This window comes from Apostichopus japonicus, chromosome 3 (assembly GCF_037975245.1).
Source record: "Apostichopus japonicus isolate 1M-3 chromosome 3, ASM3797524v1, whole genome shotgun sequence".
In the NCBI taxonomy this organism is placed as follows: Eukaryota; Metazoa; Echinodermata; class Holothuroidea; order Aspidochirotida; family Stichopodidae; genus Apostichopus; species Apostichopus japonicus.
Genome location: NC_092563.1, coordinates 5,723,858 through 5,739,318, shown reverse-complemented (window position 1 = coordinate 5,739,318; position 15,461 = coordinate 5,723,858). Strand labels below are relative to the sequence as shown.

The 15,461-nt window shown below is 35.4% G+C and overlaps 2 protein-coding genes across 5 annotated transcripts in view; one reads left to right on the top strand and one right to left on the bottom strand.

Annotated features, from left to right (window-relative positions):
* Positions 1 to 15,461, top strand: part of LOC139961328 (apicoplast pyruvate carrier 1-like) — an 82,730-nt gene that overhangs the window by 24,729 nt on the left and 42,540 nt on the right. The gene's annotated exons all lie outside the window — the stretch shown is intronic.
* LOC139961314 (vesicular inhibitory amino acid transporter-like) overlaps positions 1 to 15,461 on the bottom strand; it is a 68,274-nt gene that overhangs the window by 33,954 nt on the left and 18,859 nt on the right. Inside the window, exon 1 of one of the 2 annotated variants that reach the window (XM_071960446.1) lies at positions 12,199 to 12,683. The exons of the other annotated variant lie outside the window; for it this stretch is intronic. The gene's annotated coding sequence lies outside the window, so the exon portion shown is untranslated. Of the gene's footprint in view, positions 1 to 12,198; positions 12,684 to 15,461 lie in introns of those variants that run through there. 2 annotated transcript variants of the gene reach the window in all.

Sequence of the window (15,461 nt, the reverse complement as noted above, 5' to 3'; positions counted from 1 at the left end):
CGTCAAAAACAGAAAAAAAAAAAATGTTTTCAGATAACGAGTATTCAATCCTCATATGTAACTTGACACTCAAGTGTATCATTTGAGTATATTCTCGCTTGGACTGAAGTGACGAAACAAACAATATTTAAAAAGAAACCACTTTCGATTAGGAAAGAAGAAGAGAAAATGCTTACACACAGCGGTCTTTCAAAATCCCCCCCCCCCTCCACTTGACCCCTGGTAATCCCGCATCCCTTGGTGATATATAACTGGACACATTGGTGCTTGAAAAAAGGCACGGATGGCGTTCAAAAGGTATTTAAATATCATAATATGAAGACAATTTTTAAGGGAACAATAATATTATTCAGTAACGCTGGCCGCATCATATGATAAGGCATACTATTTAATATATATAATTGTGTCGCCTTGAAAAAGAAAAACTCAAGTACCATTCAATATGTAAAATAATTCACTCACGTCACGAATGGGACATCTGAAGGTAGTTAATTTAAAAAAAAATGCATTCATATCTTGGCTCTCATATGGCATACTATTGGCATTAAAATGCAAATTCCAGGTGGTTATTTAACGCTAAAAATTTTGCCAAACGGTGAAGTACTATTACAACATTGCTACAGCATATTAAAACTAAAGTTTGCGTCAAATTTTAACAGAATCTGCCGGCCATCATGCACACTTTACAGTTCCTTGAAAGATTAGGTACCTGGCAACATAAGCTGTTACTTTCATTCAGTGGCGTAGGAAGGTACTTTTGAGTGGGGGGGGGGCTGAAGACTGATGGACGGCCTGGGGGAGGGGTCTAAGAGGAGGGTGTGTCCCCCTCCCCTTTGGATTTTTTTGGCATTTTCACCTGGCCTTAGATGCAATTTGGTGCTCCAAATGAGATTTTTTTCTCATTTGGAAATGAAAAAGGGGTTTTCTGACTTGCGAAGCGGGGGGGGGGGCGGAATGATACTTCCGCCCTCCATATTTTTCACTGGGGGGGGGGGCTGGCGCTCCCCAGCCCCCCGGTTCCTACGCCCTTGCTTTCATTCGGTATAGATAAAACATAAAATATTTGCAAATGTACAGTATAACATTATGTAATATATTTGGGAATCGAAACTTTCTGGATTAAACGGTTAAGAGGCCCTTCAGTGATAGGGAATATTCAGATGTTAATTTAACTGCTGATAGTACCCATATTGATGATAATGCCCATATTGGTGGAAGTACACATGTTGTTGATAATAACTTCACCTAAACTGATGACAATTTCAACACTGACGATGACCTTACCCATGCACTGATGATTACTTCACCCATATTGATGATAATATCCATTTTGATGTTATCTTTGCCGCATTGACAATTTTACCCATGTTGATAATAATTTTACCCATGTTGATGATCATGTAGATATTGAAGATAACGTTACCCGATTGGGAATGACGTTTGTCATATTGATGAGAGTCATACGGGTGTTGATAATATAACTTTACCTATTGATGATAACTTTACCTGGTATACAACTATTGATAATAATATCCACAAATCTTCTAGAATAAGGTGTATCAACTTAACTGAAAATATAGCATTAAATGAGAGGCCTTCATCAATGCGGGTAACGTTATCATTAAGATCAATCTAGTTATATTATCAAGCGCATATATTATCAAACGCATATATTATCAAACGCTTATATTATCAAACGCATATATTATCAAACGCATATGTTATCAAAACGCACGTACAGATTGGCCTTTTACACTGGGTTACCCTATAAGGTAAAGATCTAGTATATATTCCTTTAACGGACAAAGATGGAGAAGCTCTTCACGAACATAATATTTATCTGGCAGCGATAGAAAGATGAATTGAGAGGTAGGGAAAGGAAGCAGATACTATTGATGACATGTCGAACTGGGATGTAGCAGGATCGTTCTTAACAAGAAAGATGAATAATAATAATTACAACAACAAAAAATATTCGACTGTAACTTTATGATCAGAGGCCATGCTTGCATTACAAATGGATATAAGATGTCCATGATTATTTTCCAATATTTCACGTTATCACGTTTTCGGGATTTTTAGATTTTGAAAAGCATTTCTCATCAATCACACACAAACACACACGCAACCCTGTAGATTCAGGATTACATATCAATTTTACATTCTCTCTTATGGAAATGAGAAATTAAAGTTAAAGACAGCTGGTTTATTTTATTTTGGCAACATGATACAGCCTTAATGCACTCCGCAGTATAGCTCAGATGTCTTTCCCGCACATTACAACTGCAGCATTGTTCAGTGTGAACTCATGCACAGAAGTAATTTCACTTTTGTCCCAAAATGCCAATTATTTTGATCGTTTCAGCATGGTGTTGACAACAAAGTCTTTCGCCTAGAATTGTATATGTAGATTAGAATGCATTGTCTTCTCAGAATTTGTGCTAGCTTCTTTTTCTCTGTGGTATAGTTAAATATTAATCTTGAATTTATCACTTGAGAGATTAATTTCACGTACTTCCATGCTTCAGATAGCAGCCTCACTTTGAACACCTCTCGGCGAAAAGGGCGTTATTGTTTAACTGTAGTTTAGGGGGTGGAAGGGGCAAGAGGGGGGATTAGTTTATACGAAAGTAATCAAACCTGTTCCGCATATCCTTCAAGTGGACAATGCAACACTTGATGTGTTTTAAACCTTTTGCTTGGAATATCGAATGAAGTCTGCAGAAGGGAGGGTAAAGTTTATAATTTGCCCATAATTCCACGAACCTGTTTTTGCACAATATTATACTTACAATCAAAACTTAACACTTCCTTTTGTTCTTGAAGGTTAAGTTGGCTTGAATCATGAAAGAACGCACAAGAGTCAACACAAAGAAACAAAATCCAAATATCATGAGACGTTAAAGCCAACCCACGTGACCGTTTATCTATTAATTTCTAACATATTTGCCGGCTATCTTTGTGAGATGATTCAATTTGGCATCTTAGGAAGTCATTCTCTGGTTTCTCGACAGAAACTCGGACCGAATGTGACGTTGCATTAATTTCAGAGTCAAAGAGTATTAAAATTCAGCTCGAATGTCCCGAGGCATCTATAAACTCCTGAAAACAAGTTAAAAAAAACCAAGCGAGTTGTTCAGCAAAGGGGGGAATCGTCTCCGGGAAAGGAATACAAACCCTTTACTGACGAAGACATCTTCGTTTGGAGGATTTGGAAAGAGTTTTGATTTAAGTCGAGGTGTTTAACAAAAGATTAGGATCTCTCCTCTCTAAACGATCAAGGGAAACTTTCTTAGCGCTTGTAAGTAAATTCTTGAAGGATGATTTTTTTTCTGTAGGGTTTTAACTTTGTGTTACGTTGACAAAAGCCACATTTATAGGATGAACTCCCTTCACTTGGACTAAATTATTTGCATGTAGGATAAATTCATCTGTTTACTACCTCGATGGCGAGTTGTTATCCAGTTAATAACATTATTGTCTTAATGTTAGTGTTCATTGCTTTATTTCATCAATCAACCAAACAATTAATTAATCAAGTAAGTAGGTAAGCATATGAAGCAAGCAAGCAAACAAGGATTCAATCAATCAATAAAATTTATAAAACGCCGAAAATGAAACATAATCAAAATGCTCTAAGGCGCTGAAGCATAAATCACTGTAAATATATGCGTCACAAAACGGAGGTGTTGGTGGGGAGGGGGGGGGGACAGGAGGGGGTGGGAGTTTCAGGATATTCATACATGTTTCATACTGACTTTTAGTCTTCATATTTTCTGGCAGTCTATTCCATAATTTTGGACGAGAAAAGTAATCTCCGCACCCAGCGAGGCTACACTCACGTACATAAACATGCAACGTTTTGTATACGGGATTCAAGGCCAAAAATCGTAACTGATTTTGCTCCTATGAATTGTATATTTCATTTCGAAACGATATGCTTTAGTTTCATCGATTCTGGTGCCCTGGCTTTGATGATATAAAATATAAAAGTAGGGTTTCAGTAACCCTGGTCATTCCTGAAACAGCCATGATATACTAACAGGTTTTACAGTAAATAAAATTAAAAACTTATACATTTTTAAGTACTACACATGTGCTTTTTACATAGAGAATATATAGCAGACCATTTTGGAGGACTAATCGCATTTAACGTCTAATCGAAGTAAACTATATATAGAGTAAGAAAAGATAGGTTTCACTGGATAACGTTTGTCAACTATCGTCGAACGGTTGGTCAAAATGAATCCAAACCGGGTCATGTAAGGTCTCCTATTCAGGCACATGTAACATATGGGGTGGGAGACAGGGGTAGGACGAGGGTGGGAGGGGAGGGGGAAGGGGGAGAGGAAGGTTTTTCAGTATATGTCTGACTAGTTTGTATGATCAGATAACATTTCGTTCACGTATTTTTTCTTCCTAAGATTGTAGTTTCAACTTCCCTAGTACTATCTATATATTCTACGCTTAAACTATAAATAGCCGTTCAAACACCCACAATTATTGACGGTATGTGTTATTATTTTATTCAATAGGTTAACATATGGTATTTTATGTCCCTCAAGTAAATGACTAATCACAGATAATAATAACTGCCTCATTCGTCAACAGTCATTCTTGATTAGACCAATACCCCGTTTTATAACGTGTCATTTGTTAATAAATAATGCTACTTCTTGGTGGTTGTTAACGTCACCGTGCGTGTAATCACAAATTTTACGTTGAGATGTAATCAAAATGGGGTGAACAACACCATTAGCTCAATTGATTGTCGATCTGTGAATTTCACACGAAGAAGACATTTTCGCCGGATGAGATTAGACTGAGAAATGACAATGATTTGGTGTAAAAAAGGGATAACATGTATAGAGAGGAATCTGGAGCAAAATCATTATCAGTTGTGATAAACTTGTTTAATTTCGTTTGGTGTAGCTTCTAATATACATACATAAAAGACATAGTTGGAATGATTCTTTAAGGATTATCTTTGCGTTTTTGTGTTGAAATTACCCACAATATTGAGGTATCATAGTCGACGAAGACAGAGGAGGCGGAAGACACTGCTCAGTCTCTGGGAGGAGAGGGGTGGGGGTGGGGGTGGGGACACAACTTCAAAGGGCTGATGTGCATTTGACATTGATTTGAATCAGAAACGTTAAAAAATGTCCCGAAAAACTTTGGGGCCCTCTGTACATTCTGTACCACGAAATGTGTGAATGGTTCTGAACAAAACGGGCCCTTTTCTAATTACTAATTTTTTGAAATAATATTTCTGAACAAAAGGTCATCTTGTAAATAACAAAAGGGCACTCTTTTAATTACCAGAACCGAAAATTCTACTTTTCATTAATTTAAAAGGGGCACTTGTTTCGGTTTTTCACAAAGACGACTTCGCGGTTCCTGAAGGAAGACACGGTATACGTGGCAATACTAAACAGTTTAAATCACCAAATCGCCCCTGCATGAACGATATTATAGAATTATCATTAAACTTAAAGGGGTTGTCAGAAAATAAAAATTGTATTGGCCTGAGTGGTTCAATAATCTCATTTAAGAAGCTGGCCAAAATTGCTAGTGTAACCACAGATCTCTTATTGAGCTAGAGGGTGTCCAGTTTATTAGTGAGTACTACACGGTTTGGTCAAAGTATCGATAAGTTACAAGCCAACAACAATGTGTATCTTGAAAGTCAAGTTTCGCATCCAAACTCTCTTGATTCACATTTCTCTTTGAACAATATGCGGCTCTGTCTGTCTGTTTCTCTCCCCCCCCCCCCCCCTCTATCTCTCTCTCTCAAAAGATACATTTATCATCCTTAACCATAGCGGATTTACCAAAAATGACATTTAAAAAGTAACCGATACCGCCCGAAAGATCATATTTTGCTGAAAACCTTCGTTAAAAAAGTGCATTTAATGTCAGAAGAAAGTAACATGGATATCAGCTTTCGCTTTTGTTTGATAGTTGGTAAAACAGTGATTCGAGTTTATCGGAATTATGGCAGGAATGTCTGAGAAGTGGAAATTTATAAACCTCTATAAAAAAATGAAATTCAACACAAGCATGGACCCGGTGTTGATTATCTCACCCTTAACTTCTTGTATAATGTTCTGGGGGGGTGGGTGGGGTGGAGGTGGGGGGTGTGGGGGTGACATACAGTTAATCATTGACAAGTTGTACAAACGTGGTCTTTAAGTTGCTCACACTTCTTAATGGAATGAACTTAAATATTTACTGCTCTAGTGTGTAATTAAAGTGTATACCACATGTGGGTACCACGATAACATTGGGTAGACGTATCCTTTTACATTTGGTGTTACGGTCTAAAAAGTAATGTGTATGTGCATGTATTGTATGTGTGTTTGCGTATATACTCAACCGTAATGCTGATGGGCACCACGTTTGGTGGGTGCATGTCTGGGCATGGTTGTAATGCGCACGTGACTTATGACGTCATAGGGTCACAGGTTAAATGTCAAAGGTTATTAAAGCAGGAAAAAGGGTGTGGAAAAGGAAAGGGGCGGGGCGGGTGTTGTGCGTTTGGAAAGTTTAATTTAAACGCTGTGATGTTAGTTGCATCTTAGAAGAGGACACAGACTTTGAATGAAAAACGTAATCGGAAAAACAATCATATTTTATTTAGATTCATTTACTATTTTATTATTTATTATTTTGTTGTTGTTGTTGCTGTTTTGAATTGCGAAATTGTCTGAAGGCACTTTTAAGATTGACTTGTTTTGGACTCTTGTATAGTACATGTGTATTATCCCTCTGCTTCATGAGAACTCATAACCAGCACAGCAAGCACTGAGGTGTTAATTAAACATTAATCCCTGAGACAAGGGACCAGCATATATACCATCGGTAATGGTCTGTCGAACAGCTAATTAATGAACCTAACAGTTTTGTTAGAGAGATACGAGACCAAACACTACTTGACTTTGTGTGTGTGTGCAGGAGCACCCGATTCACATAGTATCATACAATAATATCGTATCATATAATATATAATATAAGACGACCACAAAAATGTGTTGCATATCGTATTACATGGTACAATGGTATATTAAAATAAGAATTATATTGTTACTTCTTTTTATATATTGCTGCATATATAGTATCGAACACTTTACTTCAACGAACCACATCAACAACCAGCAAATGTCGTCTTCTCTGGTTGATATCCGGCAGACAACGTTGGCACATGGACATTAGAAAAGCCGTTCGTTCACTTTAAAAATCAATATCATTCAATGTAAAAACTTATATGATTCTACTTAAAGATTTCAAATACATTTCAAAAGGCGCAAGAAACTGCCAACCCAGTTTAATAGACTGAAGCTAGTCAAACATTGTTCTTTTTTCCCTCCAGTTGCTTGATGCAAAGCTGACGTCACATCCGGGATGTGTTTACATTGCTCGGTGGTATATGGTTGTTTTAATATAGCACTCTTTGCTAAGTATGAGCAGTATATAGCGTTAATTATGACTATACACTTGATATATTTATTTCTTTGACGTGACATTTTCATATAAAAAATGGTCTTTCATAAACTGGCATGAAACATATAGTACGCAGGCGTTTCGTCCAAAATTCATATATGTATAAAGTGAAAACAGGGGATCGGTATGCTGCTATGATAAAACCTTGGTTAAAACTTATGAAGTAAGCGTGACAAAGGGATTAGTCTGTTTTACGGGGAATGAATAGAAAACTATAACTTGGAAACTGCAAGCAAAATTCTGAAAAGTCTAGCTATGATCACATTTCCCGCACATCCCTGAATGAGTCTTTCAAAGTTGTAATGGCTGAATCACATTAATGAAATGCGATTGAAGTGTATGGAGGGGTGGGGAGGGGGAGGGGTGGTGAGCAGCAGGGTGTGAATTGGGGATAGATATTTATTTCACCACCAAAACAGAACTTACAAACTTCAAGAGAAAAGGTGTGACATTATTATGTTTTATAGTATTATATTGGTATTTTCACCGGCAGGATATGGTACCTTCCCGCCCATCATCAACATCACCCCACCCCCTCATCCATCCCACCCGTTCTGTCTTCCATGCGTCCGATGTGTAAACATTATATCCTAATCAATATGGGGGAGGGGGTTTGTCTCATTGACGCCTGACATGTTTTGTGGTTTTAACTTTCATGTTCTGATTTTGCATTAATGGCGTTCCAAAGTTGCGATTCATTCCTTTTGTTTTAGTGTAGATTTTCACCCTGTAAGGAATTCGTTTTGTATATATCTGTCAATTTATGATGTTTCTTGCTTTGGTATTTTCGGCGTGCAAATAGCTAGGGATGAGGCATCGATATATATATGTATATAAGAAGCATTAAACTTTGATATTATGTGGTTTTATTTCTTTTCAAACATTCCGTTTGACTAGAGAAATTACACTAAGTATCATCTTTTCTAATAGGTTGCCATGGAGATTATACCTCGTACATATCTGTTTGATGATGAACAGTTTCCTAGTGGATTTGACAGAGCGGTAAAAAATGGAGGGTTTCTTGCTAAATATTCTCACAGTTCATATTAGATGATCGAGAGAGACATCTACTTTATAGGAAACACCCTCAGGCCAACTCAAAAATAAAACCAGAAAAAGAGTTGAAAAAAGGGACTTTGTGGTTGTTATTATATCCGTGAATGACCTTATATATTACAAACATTCATGAAACCATACATTTAACGTTTTACGAAGGGCAAAACCCTTCCATTTTTTCTTTCTTTGTTGTTGTCGATACAGCACTTCAAATCATAGACTTAAGAGTTAACCTTTTCATCCAGCTCTTCTCTCGAAATCAATAATCCATACCTTACAAGGGGAGGTCATATATTGTAATATTTGCATCTTCCCTTGTATTCGATGCAGTCTACTTTAAACATTTAAGTTTTTGATATTTTTCTTCTTTTGTGCCCCATTGTATTGATCAATGTAGAGGCTTGGTGAGTTGATTTGCTAATAGCCTATAAGTAATTAGTAATACGTTAAGATAGAATAGGAGAGATCTTTTCGTCAAATAGTAACCTTGCAACAGTCTATATAATGATTGTATAGCCTTTATATACTTACATGTTCTGTCTTTGGTTAATATACCAATCGTTAATTTTTCTGGTATATATATATATATATATATATATATAGCATTTATATATATATAGCATTTATATATATAGCATTCATATATATATAGCATTTATATATATATATATATATAGCATTTATATATATGTATATATATATATATATATATATATATATATATATATATATATATATATATATATATAGCATTTATATATATATAACATTTATATATATAGCATTAATGTGACAAAATAAGGCCAATGGAAGCATCATTTCTAAAATGACCAAGTATACTAACTGAGCGTTATGACAGGTATATATTAAGTGCTGTGATACCATATTCTAGCCTCAGGTAAAACTGAAATAAAATTCATGAAATAGTAAAATAAATGTTTCAGTATTCCATGATATTTTTTCCCCTATAGGGTTTGACTATCAGTACATGAAGGGTCCACTTGAATAAGTTTATTGCACCTCGCTGATCGAGATTTGCCTATCTACATGGTTAGAAATGATCATCCAGCTGATATATATGTTAAGCACCTCTTGATTGTGAGAATATAGGATGAGCATTGTATTCCAGTATTGCTTCATGAACTTCAGTATAGTTTAAAAGATGCCAGTCAGGTGAGGTTCGACCAAATTGTAGACATAACTAGGCCGCATTTTATTATAATATAGAACAGCATTCAAGCTATCCACAAGCAGTTAAATGTGTGATTTACGGTACCGATTACCGAGCAAATTCTTATCATTTGGAATAAAATTGTAATGCCGGAAGTTCTAATAATGTCCAAAGGTATCAGATACGGAAGTGTACCTTAGATTTCGAGATCAGTCACGACAGAGAGAGGGACTGCAATAAACCCAAACGAGTTTACCGGACTAATACAACTTCAACCCCAATACTATAGTACAGCCCCACGAGTATAAGAGTACAACACATGAGAACGAGTACAACCCTACGACTAAAAAGGGTAAAACTCCATGAGTAAGAGTAAAACCCCACGAGTACAACCCTATGAATACTATAGTACAACCCCACGAGTATAAGAGTACAACACATGAGTAAGAGTACAACCCCACGAGTACAACCCTATGAATACTATAGTACAACCCCATGACTAAGAGTACAACCCATGAGTAGTACAACCCCACGACTAAAAGGGTAAAACTCCATGAGTAAGAGTAAAACCCCACGAGTACAACCCTATGAATACTATAGTACAACCCCACGAGTAAGAATACAACACATGTTGCGAGTACTTAATATTGTACTAGTATACTTATTTTATTCTAAAATGCCCTCATTATGAGTTCGAGTACAAATTGACCAGCGTGAGTACTCGAGTAAATGCTTCTATGCTAGAATGCGAACTAGTACGAGAGCGGGCTCACTACATGATCTTAGCTACAAACAAACAAAAAGGCCGAGTTTGAACTCAGTGAAGATAATAAGGATCCGCGTGTCCATATCGTTGCGCATGTCTTTAGCTAACCATGTTACAACTGAATTTATCGCAACGTTTTAGCTCCCAGATGTAACAACGCTATGAACAGCAAAAACATAATCGACGCGCGCAAAATACGAAATAGTTAAAGGTGACTTGTATAAACAACTATATAAACATCTAACAGCAGTTTATACCAACATATGCATGGGTACACAAGGGTACACATAATGTCGATCTTTATCAACTCAGTTATCAATTCGTTCAGACATAACACAGAGTTTGAATTCGTTCTTCATGCACACGAAAACAATCAAGACTATATACCTTGCATCAATGAAGCCCTTATTTTCTCAATGAATGGGTTTCTTACTTCGAAGCTAAAAATTGGTATCAGATATCATCTATTTGTTACCCATTATCAGAATCCCGTTTATGTTCAATGTTTCAGCGTAGGACGACACCGTCCCGGGGCGACTATAAAGTATGGATTTTTGGCGCGAAAAGAAAAAATTGTCAACTTCTTTTGACAACTGCTGTGGGCGTCTCTCATTGATACATATTAAAATCAAGTTTTTCAAGGTTGTATTTGATGAGAGAAAAAAAAAACGATTGAAGAAGAAATAATAATAAAAAAGAACATAGGAATGTATCTTCAGGGTTACTTGATTAGCAAAATCAACTACATGTTAACAGGCTTTATTTTGCTGATAGTTAAACTCTATGAAGCTCTATTGAAAGGGACTGTAGGCCGCCGTAGGAATATATACTTCTATACACATTACTTCAAATTTCACAGTCATTAAATGTCAATTCTTTTCCCTCTATTGCTCTTCTTTTACATTTTTCACTTATTATTGAAAACATTGATTTTATTATTCTTCCTTCATACATTTGCTTCATCTGAATAATCTGTCAACATTAAATGTCACTGCAACGTGTAACACTTTTTAAGTGTAGGCTATACTCATCATATCCGTTCGTGGGATTCAATTTATAGAAAATTCAGAGACTACAGTATAGTTATGATATAATTTAGCTATGTTATGCTATAATTACGCAATTTTTAAGGTTTACAATAAAGTGTTGATACACGAAGTGAAACTTGACTATATTCACGCACCCTCACCTCCCCCCCCCCACCACCTCTACCTACCCCCAAATCCCTTCCCATGGCCAGGATGTAGTTTAGATCAGTTTTATTAAATATGTCACATTTATGCATCGTACAGATAAAGACATTTTTCTTCAGTTTGTTGGGTATAAAAAGGTACGCAAAATTGTAGTGTTGTTGGTTTATCAACAAATAACGAATCCGCACACATCACGCACAACATATCGTTAAGTTATACGCATTCTATTATATAAGAAATATCGATCTTTTGTTTACCTTTCCTTTAAACCTTTTGTTATTTCAAACATGCACGTCAGTTGTTTCTCTTAGTTTTGGTCAATACCTGTTTAAATTCTCCACCCAGGCCTTTAAATTTCTCTCACTCCACCCATTTCTCCACCTCTCTCTCTCTCTCTCCCCCAGTATTACAGTCTTACCGACTTAAAAAAAAATACATCTATGAATCTCCTACGTTACGAATTCCAATGAAAAGAAATGAAGATAAAGCAAACTACCTAGCAAACTTACCAGAAATTCGTCAGAACGTGAGAACTCCCTGTCTTGCTTCGCAAGGATAAATCTCGCCAATAAATGAAACCCGCGCGAAGCTGACGCGCAGATACTTACGGAAAGAAGGCAAGGCAGTAGTGTATAATACGGATATAATAAACCAGTCAACGTTGCAACCTATCGTTTTTAAACTTCTTGTCACGTGTTCTTAATTACCCAATGAAATGTATACAGATTGCTCCTGTTGCTGCCGAGTGATGTTTGCAACATAAAGTCTTGCTACAGATGAAAACAAAATAAAAAGGTTCGTGTTCATAGATGACATTTTCGCTGGACGACAAATAATAAGCAGTGAATTCTACTATCAAAAAGTTAAGTGCATTTTAGCCCCTTTTAGCAGATCTTTTTACGTCTTTCAAAGACGAACGGCTTTTTTTTTTCATTTAGAGGTAAACTATAAACTGAGCGTACGCCAGTATAGTAGTACTTACGGCTAATTTGCGGTTCACGGCAAAATAGCAACACGAAATAAAACACGACAAATTTATATAGCAGATGAGTTTCACTGGTTAGCTGGTAAGTGGACGTGCATTATTAGCGAATTACTAAGGGGTCTGTGTAAGGCAGTGTATCACAGGAGAAATATACAATATAGGCCTATAGCAACAAAAAAATATTAACAGTATAGGCTACCTCTCAGATCCTCAACCACCCCATCCCCACCCCTATCACCATCCGAACCATCGCCACTCCCACTTCAACAGCCGAAACGCCAAAAACTTTCAATATTTATAGCAAAGGAATTTTTTTTTTTTTTTTAAATGTCACCCAAAATAGAGCCTGTAAATAATATGATAGAGTACGACTTTGAACAAGTCTAAGCCTTGCTGCATTTAATTAACAATTTATAGACCCTCGTAAGAATTTGTTTTTGGCAGCGTCCTGTCATCAAATTATTTCTTTTCAAGTTAAATAATAAGAAATAACTGAGGGTGAAATCTTCCCACAAGGAATATAATATCTTGTTAATTTCGTATTTTTGTTTTTGTTTTTGGGAAGGTTCAAAGCTGAAAAGAAAATGAAAAATCTATATTTTTTATAAACTATTTTCTTTCATATTCTGATGTCGAAAAGTTGACTTAAATCATTTCACCTTGACAGTGACAATTAAATGTCATGCGAAATATTTAGCCGACGGGGAAATTTATTGGAAAAATGTCTATATTCTATGGAAAAGCCAATAACAGCTTCCACATACTGCTATAGAAACATAAATGAAAGTTACCTTGGTAAAAAGGTTTGAAAACGAGAGATGAAAACGGATAAAATATTGCTTTAGACAGAACTTGAAATTGACAATTATCTATCACAGAGTGTGTGGTTAAGGAACCATGTTGGATGACTTTAACTGGTATCTTGTATTGATACCATATATAGTTTCAACATAACGAACGAAAAGTGCGTACAATGTTTCTATGTCTCTTCCGGTTGTCAAGCTATTCATCTTCGAATAAAGAAATAAATATCTGGAAAGCTTCTTTAAATACAAACCGACTATGACGTAGGCTCCTCATTTAATGCCTAATTATTTAATTGGTTAGTTCATTGTTTTTAATGAATATGAATATAAATATATATTGATTTAAATTTGTTTTATATATATATATATATATAGATATATATATATATATATTTATATTGTTTATATATATATATATATATATACATATATATATTTAAACATGTTTAATCGTGGTAAAAAGTGCTGGTAACTTTATGGCAAACTTATACTATAACATGCTGGGTTGAATGCCTCACTTAGGATGTAACAAGTCCCAGGTTGCTGTATATTGGTAACTTAATACATTAAGACTTTATCCATTCGATAGCAACGACTATTTCGAATCAAGAGAAAGTACTATGACATTATGTTGAGAGTTGTTGAATTGACAATCAGTGATAATTCTAAAATGTTCTCAGAAATGTAAAATTCGCATCAAGTGTTGACTTAACAAATCGGTTTATTCTATAGCTATTTTTTCACTCTCTCCTAACTTATCAACATTTATATAACAAAGGTGTTATCAAACGTTGGCTTATTCAACAGCACTTATATGCAATCTGGAACCATGGATTCGGTTAAAGAAGCTTAGCGTAAACTGGTGAAAGGGAGGAGGGCGGGGGGGGGGGGGGTTAGGGGGAAGGGGAAGAGGATATCGATATATATATATATATATATATATATAGATAGATAGATATATATAGATATATATATAGAGATATATGTATATATATATATGTATATATATATGTATATATATATATATATACATATGTATATATATATATATATATAGGCTGTACGATGTAGGTAATTTCTTTTGCATGCACTTTTTTTTATAATGCGAAAGAATTTTACGTTCACCTGTTACTGTTAAACCTGTGAATCTTTTGCCATGAAAGCTATCGATGTATTCCTGTTTCAATAGTTGAATTTTGTGATTTAATTAAGTTATTGTTTTCACGTCTCATGAATGCAATATTTTTTTTGCTTACAGTGTTGTTTTATAATTCTTCACGTTCACGATTATCTCTCTTTAATTGGCCTTGTTCGAGAAGGTTTTAACTTTCCCGTTTTTTGACATACTTCCTAGAGTGTTAGTAAATGAAGAAACAACATCAACAGTGTAGGAAATCAGTCGACCGAAAGCAAGCAACCTCATGCAGTGAGCTTATAAATAGCCTAGTCATAATTTAAGCAAGTTAAATATGGATAAAGAGAAAACAACAGGCAAATATAGCATTGTATGCTACCAGTGTAGACAAAAACAAGTGAACAACATGTGCATGTGTTCAGGTATGCGAGTTTTGTTAATTATTTAACACAAAGCTTAAGAATATTGGGAAAGACTTAGGGAGAAAATAAAAACTTGATATATTAATACAGTTGTTGTGAACAATGGAATAACTTCTTCTTTATTGCTACCTGTTAATATACAGTATCTATTGTGTGTGTGTGTTTGGCAAAAATATGAACATTAATAGAGACAGTTATATACAATGCCATACCTGTATAGTATATAACTATATAAACTATAGTATTATACAAATAATGAATGGTTATGAGTGCAATAGTGCAAATATTTCATGAGTTGAAAGATGGAATGTTCCATTCAACGAGGCGCAGCCGAGTTGAATGGAACAAATTACATCTTTCAACGAATGAAATATTTGCACTATTGCACTAATGGAAACCATTCATTATTTGTTTTATACAACAT